The 13,129-nt window shown below is 58.8% G+C and overlaps 1 long non-coding RNA gene across 1 annotated transcript in view; it reads right to left on the bottom strand.

Moving 5' to 3' along the window:
- LOC133342990 (uncharacterized) overlaps positions 1-13,129 on the bottom strand; it is a 17,587-nt gene continuing 4,458 nt past the window's right edge. The window contains exon 3 of the long non-coding RNA XR_009755210.1: positions 1-947. This is a non-coding gene — a long non-coding RNA (uncharacterized LOC133342990). The remainder of the gene's footprint in view (positions 948-13,129) is intronic.

Raw genomic sequence — 13,129 nt, forward strand, 5'->3', positions numbered from 1 at the left:
TTTATTGACGCAGGAGGAATCCGATGAGCCGTAAAGCTCTTTTTCACAAACAGTACAAAAACACGATAGTAGCGCTAAGTACAAGAAAGGTAAACACATCACCCAAACACAACTAAACCATCCCCATCCTACCAGGCAAAGCCCGCTGAGCTATTAACTTACTTTCAGAAGCGACCTCGCTACAAACGATGAATCAATAAAGTGGCCCATCATTTTGACATTTGTAAGGACAGTACGGAGTGATGTAGGGACAGTGCTGCTCCCCGTTGCCGTGGTTACTAAGTCACGTGACGGGAACAGACAGGGTCACGTTCGGGTAATGTGGGACCTAAATTGACGCGATGGGCACTGACATTGTCCAGAGGTCGCAACCGGGTACCCGATACCCGTACCCTACCCGACACCCGGCTACCCGTACCCGGCCAGGTACGGGTACGGGTAGCCGTTTGCTACCCTGGTGCGGCCGGGTACGGGTACGGGTAGGCCGTGAGTCACTGGTGAGTAACCGTTTGTCACTCATTTCGGGTAGGGTATGGGTAGGGAACGGGTATCCGTACCCGGCCGGGTACAGGTACCCGTTCCATTTGCGACCCTGGTGCGGCCGGGTACGGGTAAGGAATCAAAACCCGTTTGCCACCTCTGATAGGGTCGCGTGAGGACCTAAACGGTCGTAAAGAGTAATTTGGGACAGAGACAAACAGGGCCAGGTGAGAGAGGGTTCGGGAAAAGCGGCGTGGCCGGGTGGTGAGGGGGATAAAAGCCGGTGTGGGACGGGGCTCTGGGCTGCTGCTGCTGTTGTTGTGGGGGAACCAATGAGCTGTCGTTGCTGTCGTCATCTTGGAGCGGGTCGTCTTCATCGTCCTGGAACGGGCACCTTGTCGTCTTGGAAGGCGAGGGTTATATTGTCTCCGTGACTGCTACGCGTCCGCTCCTGTGTGGCCAGCCAACTACACAGGGAGCGAGTCGGCGGACTTCATTCATAATAAATATACAACTAACTGAACAAGACGGTGTCTCTGAGAGCTACATGACACATTTATGGCACGAACATTTTTCGAAATAATCTCAGTGTATGCTTCTAAATGTGGAGGGGAAATTAGAGGGCCCAGAAAAAAAATCCACACGATCACGAGGAGAGAGAAACAAGCAAACTCCAAATATACAGGCGAGGAAGATCACGTCACAAACACCGTGGCTTCAATGACCCCTGCCTTCATTCGCGTGAAGTTAGGCTCATCATCATCTGCCAGCGTCGGTGTCCACATTTGTAAAAACGAAAAAATAATCGAAAATCACATCGCAAATAAACAAAAATTACTTCAATTGGGATTTCGTCATCGCCCCACCCATGTGAAGGCCTGGCAGGAGCCTCCTGAGAAGCGAGCCACGGGACGTCGGGTGGGGTAAACAAGGAGAGAGACACGCGGCATGGCTGATGGTGGTGGCTGTTGGTGGGACCGTGGTTAAGACGCGACGCGGCTGTTGGTGGTGGTGGCTGTTGGTGGTGGTTGTTGGTGGTGGTTGTTGGTGGTGGTGGCTGTTGGTGGTGGTGGTGGCTGTTGGTGGTGGCTGTTGGTGGTGGTGGTGGCTGTTGGTGATGACTGTTGGTGGTGGTGGTGGTTGTTGGTGGTGGTTGTTGGTGATGGCTCTTGTTGGTGGTGGCTGCTGTTGCTGGTGGTGGTGGTGGTTGGTGGTGGTGGCTGTTGGTGGTGGTGGCTGGTGGTGGTGGCTGTTGGTGGTGGCTGTTGGATGGTGGTGGTGGCTGTTGGTGTTGGTGGTGGCTCTTGGTGGTGGTTGGTGTTGGTGGTGGCTGTTGACGGCTGTCGTTGTTCGTGCCACGCGCCGATGCTTTTTGGGGTAAGGGCTTTCCGAGAGGGAGAGGCGCGCTGCGCCACAGAAAGCCCACACCGCAAAAAGAGCGGCGCGCCACCATGGGGACTGGAGCAGAGGGCCCCCGGGGTAGACGACCCCCAGGGCAGAGGTCACCCTGGGGCAGAGGTCACCCCAGGGCAGAGGTCATCCTAGGGCAGAGGTCACCCTGGGGCAGAGGTCATCCTAGGGCAGAGGTCACCCGGGGGCAGAGGTCACCCTGGGGCTGAGGTCACCCGGGGGCAGAGGGCCCCTACGGCAGAGGTCACCCTGGGGCAGAGGTCACCCAGGGCAGAGGTCACCCGGGGGCAGAGGTCACCCTGGGGCTGAGGTCACCCGGGGGCAGAGGGCCCCTACGGCAGAGGGCCCGCAGGGCAGAGGTCACCCTGGGGCAGAGGTCACCCCAGGGCAGAGGTCATCATAGGGCAGAGGTCACCCTGGGGCAGAGGTCATCCTAGGGCAGAGGTCACCCTGGGGCAGAGGTCATCCTAGGGCAGAGGTCACCCGGGGGCAGAGGTCACCCTGGGGCTGAGGTCACCCGGGGGCAGAGGGCCCCTACGGCAGAGGTCACCCTGGGGCAGAGGTCACCCAGGGCAGAGGTCACCCGGGGGCAGAGGTCACCCTGGGGCTGAGGTCACCCGGGGGCAGAGGGCCCCTACGGCAGAGGGCCCGCAGGGCAGAGGTCACCCTGGGGCAGAGGTCACCCCAGGGCAGAGGTCATCATAGGGCAGAGGTCACCCTGGGGCAGAGGTCATCCTAGGGCAGAGGGCCTCCAGGGGAAGAGGGCACCCAGGGCAGAGGTCACCCTGGGGCAGAGGTCACCCCAGGGCAGAGGTCATCCTAGGGCAGAGGTCACCCGGGGCAGAAGTCACCCTGGGGCTGAGGTCACCCGGGGGCAGAGGGCCCCTATGGCAGAGGGCCCGCAGGGCAAAGGTCACCCTGGGGCAGAGGTCACCCTGGGGCAGAGGTCATCCTAGGGCAGAGGTCATCCTGGGGTAGAGGCCCCCCCCCCCCAGGGTAGATACCGTCCTCACCGCAGCCTCGTGAGGCCGGGGGAGGTGGCCTGGGTCTGCCGCACACGCGACGTGATGACGATCCACTAAACATCATCATCATCATCTACAACATCATTCAAACTATCGTCATAATCCTCCAAAGTGTCATGATGACGACGATGATGAACATCGTCACAAATATCAGCACGATCATGAAAAAAACAATCACCATCGTCAACAATAACATCATCATCATACAAAAAAAAAGTAAAAATGATTGTCATCATCATCATTACAGGGAGTAACAATGGCCATTAACCTCAATCCACAGCCAACAACACAATCACCATCGAAAAACGAATCACCGTCACCACCACCACCATCATCATCACTGTCAATAATACTCAAACGTAATAAACTACAGCCCTGTCACTAATTAATGCCACAAATCCAACACATTGAGAGCAGCATCAATAGCCCCGAACCGGAGCCACCCTTCGCCCGAAGCAACAGCAAACGCCCGACCATCGCTGGAGCCCTTCTGCCACTCGTCTGTCCGTTCCGGAAAGCCATCGACCATTTGACAATCGCCCATCCTCGGCCAGGACACGGCAAATAAAGAATGGTGTTAATGGTGTTATCATGGCCAGGGCAATGAATAACCGGTACAAACACTGCCCGTCACAAAGCTCTTCCCAATCATCACCACCAGCACCACCACCAGCACCACTACCAGCACCAGCACATACCAGTTGCCATCACGGTCAGGTTAATCACCACCACCACTACTCTCATCATCACCACCATCATCACCACCACTACTCTCATCACCACCACCACCACCACTACTCTCATCACCACCATCATCACCACCACTACTCTCATCACCACCACTACTCTCATCATCACCACCACCACCACTACTCTCATCACCACCATCATCATCACCACTACTCTCATCATCATCATCATCACCACTACTCTCATCACCACCACCACCACTACTCTCATCACCACCACCACCACTACTCTCATCATCACCACCACCACTCTCACCACCACCACCACTACTCTCACCATCACCACCACTACTCTCATCATCACCACCACTACTCTCATCATCACCACCACCACTACTCTCATCATCACCACCACTACTCTCATCATCACCACCACCACTACTCTCACCATCACCACTACTACTCTCACCATCACCACCACTACTCTCATCATCACCACCACTACTCTCATCATCACCACCACCACTACTCTCATCATCACCACCACCACTACTCTCACCATCACCACCACTACTCTCACCACCACCACCACCACCACCACTCTCACCACCACCACCACTACTCTCACCACCACCACCACCACCACTCTCACCACCACCACCACTACTCTCACCACCACCACCACCACCACTCTCACCACCATCACCACCACCACTACTCTCACCACCACCACCACCACTCTCACCACCACCACCACTACTCTCACCACCACCACCACCGCTACTCTCACCACCACCACCACTCTCACCACCACCACCACCACCACCACCACCACCACCACTCTCACCACCACCACCACCACCACTACTCTCACCATCACCACCACCACCACCACCACCACCACTCTCACCACCACCACCACTACTCTCACCACCACCACCACTACTCTCACCACCACCACCACCACCACCACTCTCACCACCACCACCACCACCACCACTCTCACCACCACCACTACTCTCACCACCACCACCACCACCACTCTCACCACCACCACCACTCTCACCACCACCACCACCACTCTCACCACCACCACCACCACTCTCACCACCACCACCACCACCACTCTCACCACCACCACCACTACTCTCACCACCACCACCACCACCACCACCACCACCACTCTCACCACCACCACCACTACTCTCACCACCACCACTACTCTCACCACCACCACCACCACCACCACCACAACCACCACCACTCTCACCACCACCACCACTACTCTCACCACCACCACCACTCTCACCACCACCACCACTACTCTCACCACCACCACCACTCTCACCACCACCACCACTACTCTCACCACCACCACCACCACTACTCTCACCACCACCACCACCACCACTCTCACCACCACCACCACTCTCACCACCACCACCACCACCACTACTCTCACCACCACCACCACCACTCTCACCACCACCACCACTCTCACCACCACCACCACCACTACTCTCACCACCACCAGAACCACCACCACCACAACCATCGCCATCACCACCACGGGCACTGAGGACGGCTCCGCACCCCCATCGAGTGACGTCACCACCCTTCTCCTCCCCCCCCCCCCCATCCTCACCCCCCTCCTCACCCCCCTCCTCACCCCCCTCCTCACCCCGCACCACTCACCACAACCACACATCCAACAGCGATAAACCACCAATAGATCATCATCGTCATTATCATCGTCATCATCATCGTCGACAATAACCACCACGAACAATGACGCCCCTGTAACCCTGCTCCACAGCTCCTGTCACCCTGCACCACAGCTCCTGTCACCCTGCACCACAGCCCCTGTCACCCTGCACCACAGCTCCTGTCACCCTGCACCACAGCCCCTGTCACCCTGCACTACAACTCCTGTCACCCTGCACCACAGCCCCTGTCACCTTGCACCACAACTCCTGTCACCCTGCACCACAGCCCCTGTCACCCTGCACCACAGCTCCTGTCACCCTGCACCACAGCCCCTGTCACCCTGCACCACAGCTCATGTCACCCTGCACCACAGCCCCTGTCACCCTGCACCACAGCCCCTGTCACCCTGCACCACAGCCCCTGTCACCCTGCACCACAGCCCCTGTCACCCTGCACCACAGCTCCTGTCACCCTGCACCACAGCCCCTGTCACCCTGCACCACAGCCCCTGTCACCCTCACCACAGCCCCTGTCACCCTGCACCACAGCCCCTGTCACCCTGCACCACAGCTCCTGTCACCCTGCACTACAGCTCCTGTCACCCTGCACCACAGCTCCTGTCACCCTGCACCACAGTTCCTGTCACCCTGCACCACAGTTCCTGTCACTCTGCACCACAGCCCCTGTCACCCTGCACCACAGTTCCTGTCACCCTGCACCACAGCCCCTGTCACCCTGCACCACAGCTCCTGTCACCCTGCACCACAGTTCCTGTCACCCTGCACCACAGTTCCTGTCACCCTGCACCACAACTCCTGTCACCCTGCACCACAGCTCCTGTCACCCTGCACCACAGCCCCTGTCACCCTGCACCACAGCTCCTGTCACCCTGCACCACAGCCCCTGTCACCCTGCACCACAGCTCCTGTCACCCTGCACCACAGCCCCTGTCACCCTGCACCACAGCCCCTGTCACCCTGCACCACAGCCCCTGTAACCCTGCACCACAGCTCCTGTCACCCTGCACCACAGCTCCTGTCACCCTGCACTACAGCTCCTGTCACCCTGCACCACAGCTCCTGTCACCCTGCACCACAGCCCCTGTCACCCTGCACCACAGCTCCTGTCACCCTGTACCACAGCTCCTGTCACCCTGTACCACAGCTCCTGTCACCCTGTACCACAGCTCCTGTCACCATGCACCACAGCCCCTGTCACCCTGCACCACAGCTCCTGTCACCATGCACCACAGCCCCTGTCACCCTGCACCACAGCTCCTGTCACCGTGCACCACAGCCCCTGTCACCCTGCACCACAGCTCCTGTGACCCTGCACCACAGCTCCTGTCACCGTGCACCACAGCCCCTGTGACCCTGCACCACAGCTGCTGTCACCCTGCACCACAGCTCCTGTCACCCTGCACTACAACTCCTGTCACCCTGCACCACAACTCCTGTCACCCTGCACCACAGCCCCTGTCACCCTGCACTACAACTCCTGTCACCCTGCACCACAGCTCCTGTCACCCTGCACTACAACTCCTGTCACCCTGCACCACAGCTCCTGTCACCTTGCACCACAGCCCCTGTCACCCTGCACCACAGCTCCTGTCACCCTGCACCACAGCCCCTGTCACCCTGCACCACAGCTCCTGTCACCCTGCACTACAACTCCTGTCACCCTGCACCACAGCTCCTGTCACCCTGCACCACAGCTCCTGTCACCCTGCACCACAGCCCCTGTCACCCTGCACCACAACTCCTGTCACCCTGCACCACAGCCCCTGTCACCCTGCACTACAACTCCTGTCACCCTGCACCACAGCTCCTGTCACCCTGCACTACAACTCCTGTCACCCTGCACCACAGCTCCTGTCACCTTGCACCACAGCCCCTGTCACCCTGCACTACAACTCCTGTCACCCTGCACCACAGCTCCTGTCACCCTGCACCACAGCTCCTGTCACCCTGCACTACAACTCCTGTCACCCTGCACCACAGCCCCTGTCACCCTGCACCACAACTCCTGTCACCCTGCACCACAGCCCCTGTCACCCTGCACCACAGCTCCTGTCACCCTGCACTACAGCTCCTGTCACCCTGCACCACAGCTCCTGTCACCCTGCACCACAGCTCCTGTCACCTTGCACCACAGCCCCTGTCACCCTGCACCACAGCTCCTGTCACCCTGCACCACAGCTCCTGTCACCCTGCACCACAGCTCCTGTCACCTTGCACCACAGCCCCTGTCACCCTGCACTACAACTCCTGTCACCCTGCACCACAGCTCCTGTCACCCTGCACCACAGCTCCTGTCACCCTGCACTACAACTCCTGTCACCCTGCACCACAGCCCCTGTCACCCTGCACCACAACTCCTGTCACCCTGCACCACAGCCCCTGTCACCCTGCACCACAGCTCCTGTCACCCTGCACTACAGCTCCTGTCACCCTGCACCACAGCTCCTGTCACCCTGCACCACAGCTCCTGTCACCTTGCACCACAGCCCCTGTCACCCTGCACCACAGCCCCTGTAACCCTGCACCACAGCTCCTGTCACCCTGCACCACAGCCCCTGTCACCCTGCACCACAGCTCCTGTCACCCTGCACTACAGCTCCTGTCACCCTGCACCACAGCCCCTGTCACCCTGCACCACAGCTCCTGTCACCCTGCACCACAGCCCCTGTCACCCTGCACCACAGCCCCTGTGACCCTGCACCACAGCTGCTGTCACCCTGCACCACAGCTCCTGTCACCCTGCACCACAGCTCCTGTCACCCTGCACTACAACTCCTGTCACCTTGCACCACAACTCCTGTCACCCTGCACCACAGCCCCTGTCACCCTGCACTACAACTCCTGTCACCCTGCACCACAGCTCCTGTCACCCTGCACTACAACTCCTGTCACCCTGCACCACAGCTCCTGTCACCTTGCACCACAGCCCCTGTCACCCTGTACCACAGCTCCTGTCACCCTGCACCACAGCCCCTGTCACCCTGCACCACAGCTCCTGTCACCCTGCACTACAACTCCTGTCACCCTGCACCACAGCTCCTGTCACCCTGCACCACAGCTCCTGTCACCCTGCACCACAGCCCCTGTCACCCTGCACCACAACTCCTGTCACCCTGCACCACAGCCCCTGTCACCCTGCACTACAACTCCTGTCACCCTGCACCACAGCTCCTGTCACCCTGCACTACAACTCCTGTCACCCTGCACCACAGCTCCTGTCACCTTGCACCACAGCCCCTGTCACCCTGCACTACAACTCCTGTCACCCTGCACCACAGCTCCTGTCACCTTGCACCACAGCCCCTGTCACCCTGCACTACAGCTGCTGTCACCCTGCACCACAGCTCCTGTCACCCTGCAATACAGTTCCTGTCACCCTGCACTACAGCCCCTGTCACCCTGCACCACAGCCCCTGTCACCCTGCACCACAACCCCTGTCACCCTGCACCACAGCCCCTGTCACCCTGCACTACAGTTCCTGTCACCCTGCACTACAGCTCCTGTCACCCTGCACCACAGCCCCTGTCACCCTGCACCACAACCCCTGTCACCCTGCACCACAGCCCCTGTCACCCTGCACTACAGTTCCTGTCACCCTGCACTACAGCTCCTGTCACCCTGCACCACAGCTCCTGTCACCCTGCACTACAGTTCCTGTCACCCTGCACCACAGCTGCTGTCACCCTGCACCACAGCTCCTGTCACCCTGCACTACAGCTGCTGTCACCCTGCACTACAGCTGCTGTCACCCTGCACCACAGCTCCTGTCACCCTGCACCACAGCCCCTGTCACCCTGCACCACAGCTGCTGTCACCCTGCACCACAGCTCCTGTCACCCTGCACCACAGCTGCTGTCACCCTGCACCACAGCTCCTGTCACCCTGCACTACAGCTGCTGTCACCCTGCACCACAGCTCCTGTCACCCTGCACCACAGCTGCTGTCACCCTGCACCACAGCTCCTGTCACCCTGCACTACAGCCCCTGTCACCCTGCACTACAGCTCCTGTCACCCTGCACCACAGCTGCTGTCACCCTGCACCACAGCTCCTGTCACCCTACACCACAGCTGCTGTCACCCTGCACTACAGCTCCTGTCACCCTGCACTACAGTTCCTGTCACCCTGCACTACAGCCCCTGTCACCCTGCACCACAGCCCCTGACACTCTGCACCACAGCTCCTGTCACCCTGCACCACAGCTCCTGTCACCCTGCACTACAGCCCCTGTCACCCTGCACCACAGCTGCTGTCACCCTGCACCACAGCTCCTGTCACCCTGCACCACAGCTGCTGTCACCCTGCACCACAGCTCCTGTCACCCTGCACCACAGCTCCTGTCACCCTGCACTACAGCCCCTGTCACCCTGCACCACAGCTGCTGTCACCCTGCACCACAGCTCCTGTCACCCTGCACCACAGCTGCTGTCACCCTGCACCACAGCTCCTGTCACCCTGCACCACAGCTCCTGTCACCCTGCACCACAGCTCCTGTCACCCTGCACCACAGCTCCTGTCACCCTGCACTACAGCCCCTGTCACCCTGCACCACAGCTGCTGTCACCCTGCACCACAGCTCCTGTCACCCTGCACTACAGCTCCCGTCACCCTGCACCACAGCTCCTGTCACCCTGCACCACAGCTCCTGTCACCCTGCACCACAGCTCCTGTCACCCTGCACTACAGCCCCTGTCACCCTGCACTACAGCTGCTGTCACCCTGCACTACAGCTCCTGTCACCCTGCACCACAGCCCCTGTCACCCTGCACTACAGCTGCTGTCACCCTGCACTACAGCTGCTGTCACCCTGCACCACAGCTCCTGTCACCCTGCACTACAGCTCCTGTCACCCTGCACCACAGCTCCTGTCACCCTGCACTACAGCTCCTGTCACCCTGCACCACAGCTCCTGTCACCCTGCACTACAACTCCTGTCACCCTGCACTACAACTCCTGTCACCCTGCACCACAGCTCCTGGCACCCTGCACTACAACTCCTGTCACCCTGCACCACAGCTCCTGTCACCCTGCACTACAGCTCCTGTCACCCTGCACCACAGCTCCTGTCACCCTGCACTACAGCTCCTGTCACCCTGCACCACAGCTCCTGTCACCCTGCACTACAGCTCCTGTCACCCTGCACCACAGCTCCTGTCACCCTGCACTACAGCTCCTGTCACCCTGCACTACAGCTCCTGTCACCCTGCACCACAGCTCCTGTCACCCTGCACTACAGCTGCTGTCACCCTGCACTACAGCTCCTGTCACCCTGCACCACAGCTCCTGTCACCCTGCACTACAGCTCCTGTCACCCTGCATCACAGCTCCTGTCACCCTGCACCACAGCTGCTGTCACCCTGCACTACAGCTCCTGTCAACGCGACTCACAACCTCCTCCTCTCTACACCGGTCGTCGTTTTCCCGTAGCGTCTGGAACGCGGCCATCATTATCATCATCATCCCGCTGCTGCTGCACATTCACAGCAGCAGCAGCAGCAGCAGCAGCAGCAGCAGCAGCAGCAGCAGCAGCAGCAGCAGCAGCAGCAGCAGCAGCAGCAGCAGCAGCAGCAGCAGCAGCAGCAGCAGCAGCAGCAGCAGCAGCAGCAGCAGCAGCAGCAGCAGCAGCAGCAGCAGCAGCAGCAGCAGCAGCAGCAGCAGCAGCAGCAGCAGCAGCAGCAGCAGCGTTAAAGCTACAAACGAATGTTGGACTTCTTTAGCACCGTCCGTAGTCAGCCGTGCTGGGTGAAGGGCCGCAAACTCGACACGGACTTTGAGGACGCACTCAAAGGCCTTCATGTCTCTCGGCCGGCTTTCGAGCGCTATGCCACGGCGGTCATTTACGCCCGTGACATATCGAGCGAGTGTTACACGTCGCTTTGTTTAATATTATTGTTATCATCATCATCATCGTCATCGATGATAATAATAACTGAAGATCATTATTAATTGGCCGATAACACCTTGATATGTAGAGGGCTCTCTCTCTCTCTGGGTCGCCCTCTCTCTTTCTCTGAGTCGTCCTCTCTCTCTGAGTCGTCCTCTCTATGAGTCGTCCTCTCTCTCTGAGTCGTCCTCTCTCTCTGAGTTGTTCTCTCTTTGAGTCGTCCTCTCTCTGAGTCATCCTCTCTCTTTCTGAGTCGTCCTCTTTGAGTCGTCCTCTGTCCGAGTCGTCTTTTCGCTCTCCGAGTCGTCCCCTCTTTTCGAGGGCGAGCCGAAAACCCGTGCGGTTCCTTACATGTTGAACGCATCATCATCATTATTGTTGTTGTTGTTGCCACCATGAAATAAAACAACCTTGACTCTGAGCCGCTTCGTGATTGACATTAACGGATCGCCAAAAAACACGAACGCACAAATCAGCGCAGAAATCACCGCGTGCCGAATACATTTCTGCCGCCGATGATGAACGCAACGTTGAGCAGCCGTAAATTGCACGCGTGCAGACCCCTCTCTGGCAGTGGCTTGACGACGCCTCAAGATATTCAGCTCCCTCGCGGTAGCAATGCAATCTCTCTTTGATGGGAGGGGGGAGGGGAGGGTTCCAGAATTCTGCCAATCGCCCCATGACGCTGCCCGTGACACGAGCAGTGAAACGTCGCGCTCCGAATGAATCTGTCCCCGTCTCCACTGTCTAAGAAGCATCGCCGGCCCGTGGCGCTTGCTCGGAGCGGCTCGCAAAAAATCGGCGGCGATATTTTTCGATTTAAAGCTTCTTTCGTGACTGCGGGGATTCATCTTCTTGGTTCTTTCGGTAAAGTCACGTAGAATAAAAATAATAAAATAATAAAAATAAAACATAATAAAATACAATTCTCACGACGTTTCGGCCACAACGCAAGCAGCCGTCCTCAGGTGAAGAACAGGTCTGTCGGAAAGACAGAGTCTGAATGAACAAATTTCGATTTAAAGCTTCTTTCGTGACTGCTGGGATTCATCTTCTTGGTTCTTTCGGTAAAGTCACGTAGAAGGGAAATAATAAAATAATAAAAATGAAACATAATAAAATACAATTCTCACGACGTTTCGGCCACAACGCAAGTAGCCGTCCTCAGAGCAGGTCTGTCGATGAGACAGAGTCTGAATCTGTCTCGTCGACAGACCTGCTCCTCTCCACCTGAGGTCGGCGGCGATAGTTGCGCGTGGAACAACGCGATGACTGTGTCGGGTGGACGAGGGCGACACGACACAGCATTGGCCATTGCACTCACGCGGCGATTGTATACCCCTCCATCCGCAACAACAACAGCAACAACAATAATAATCCGTCATTGGATTAAATGCACCCGTCTGTTAAGATCGGAACTGCTACGACAGCGATCAGCAACCCCGAGCAAACCTTGACAGACACCGAGACGCTCACCTCGAAACGTCTTGCGCCCGGAGGTCCCCGTTTTCACGGCGGGCCTGTGGGAGACACCCACCCCGCCTCCCGCCCCCTCCTTCACCCGGCACGGCAGCGACGCCTGCCCATCTCCAATCGCTTTAGCCCCCAACTAGGGGCCTCATCGAGTCCCGAATCTCTACCCCCCTCCCCAACGCCACCGCCGCCGCCTCTGCGTCGTGTCGCGTGCAGCCTCCCCTGCTCTGCTGGGCAGTCCCGGGACGCGGTCACCATCCGCTTGCTACCGCGCGGTTCAATATCAGGGGACCCCGCCACCCGAGTTCGATTCCCGCTCACGGCGGCAGACAGCGGCGGGGAATGTTTGAACTGGTCCGGGGGCCCTCCCCTAGGTCGACTCAGCCTCGAGTGAGTAGCTGGTACAGCGTGTGAACATAGGGCACTGGGGAGACAAAGGCG

The sequence above is a fragment of the Lethenteron reissneri genome, chromosome 2 (genome assembly GCF_015708825.2).
Source record: "Lethenteron reissneri isolate LAM-NWPU_2019-01 chromosome 2, ASM1570882v1, whole genome shotgun sequence".
Taxonomy (NCBI): Eukaryota; Metazoa; Chordata; class Hyperoartia; order Petromyzontiformes; family Petromyzontidae; genus Lethenteron; species Lethenteron reissneri.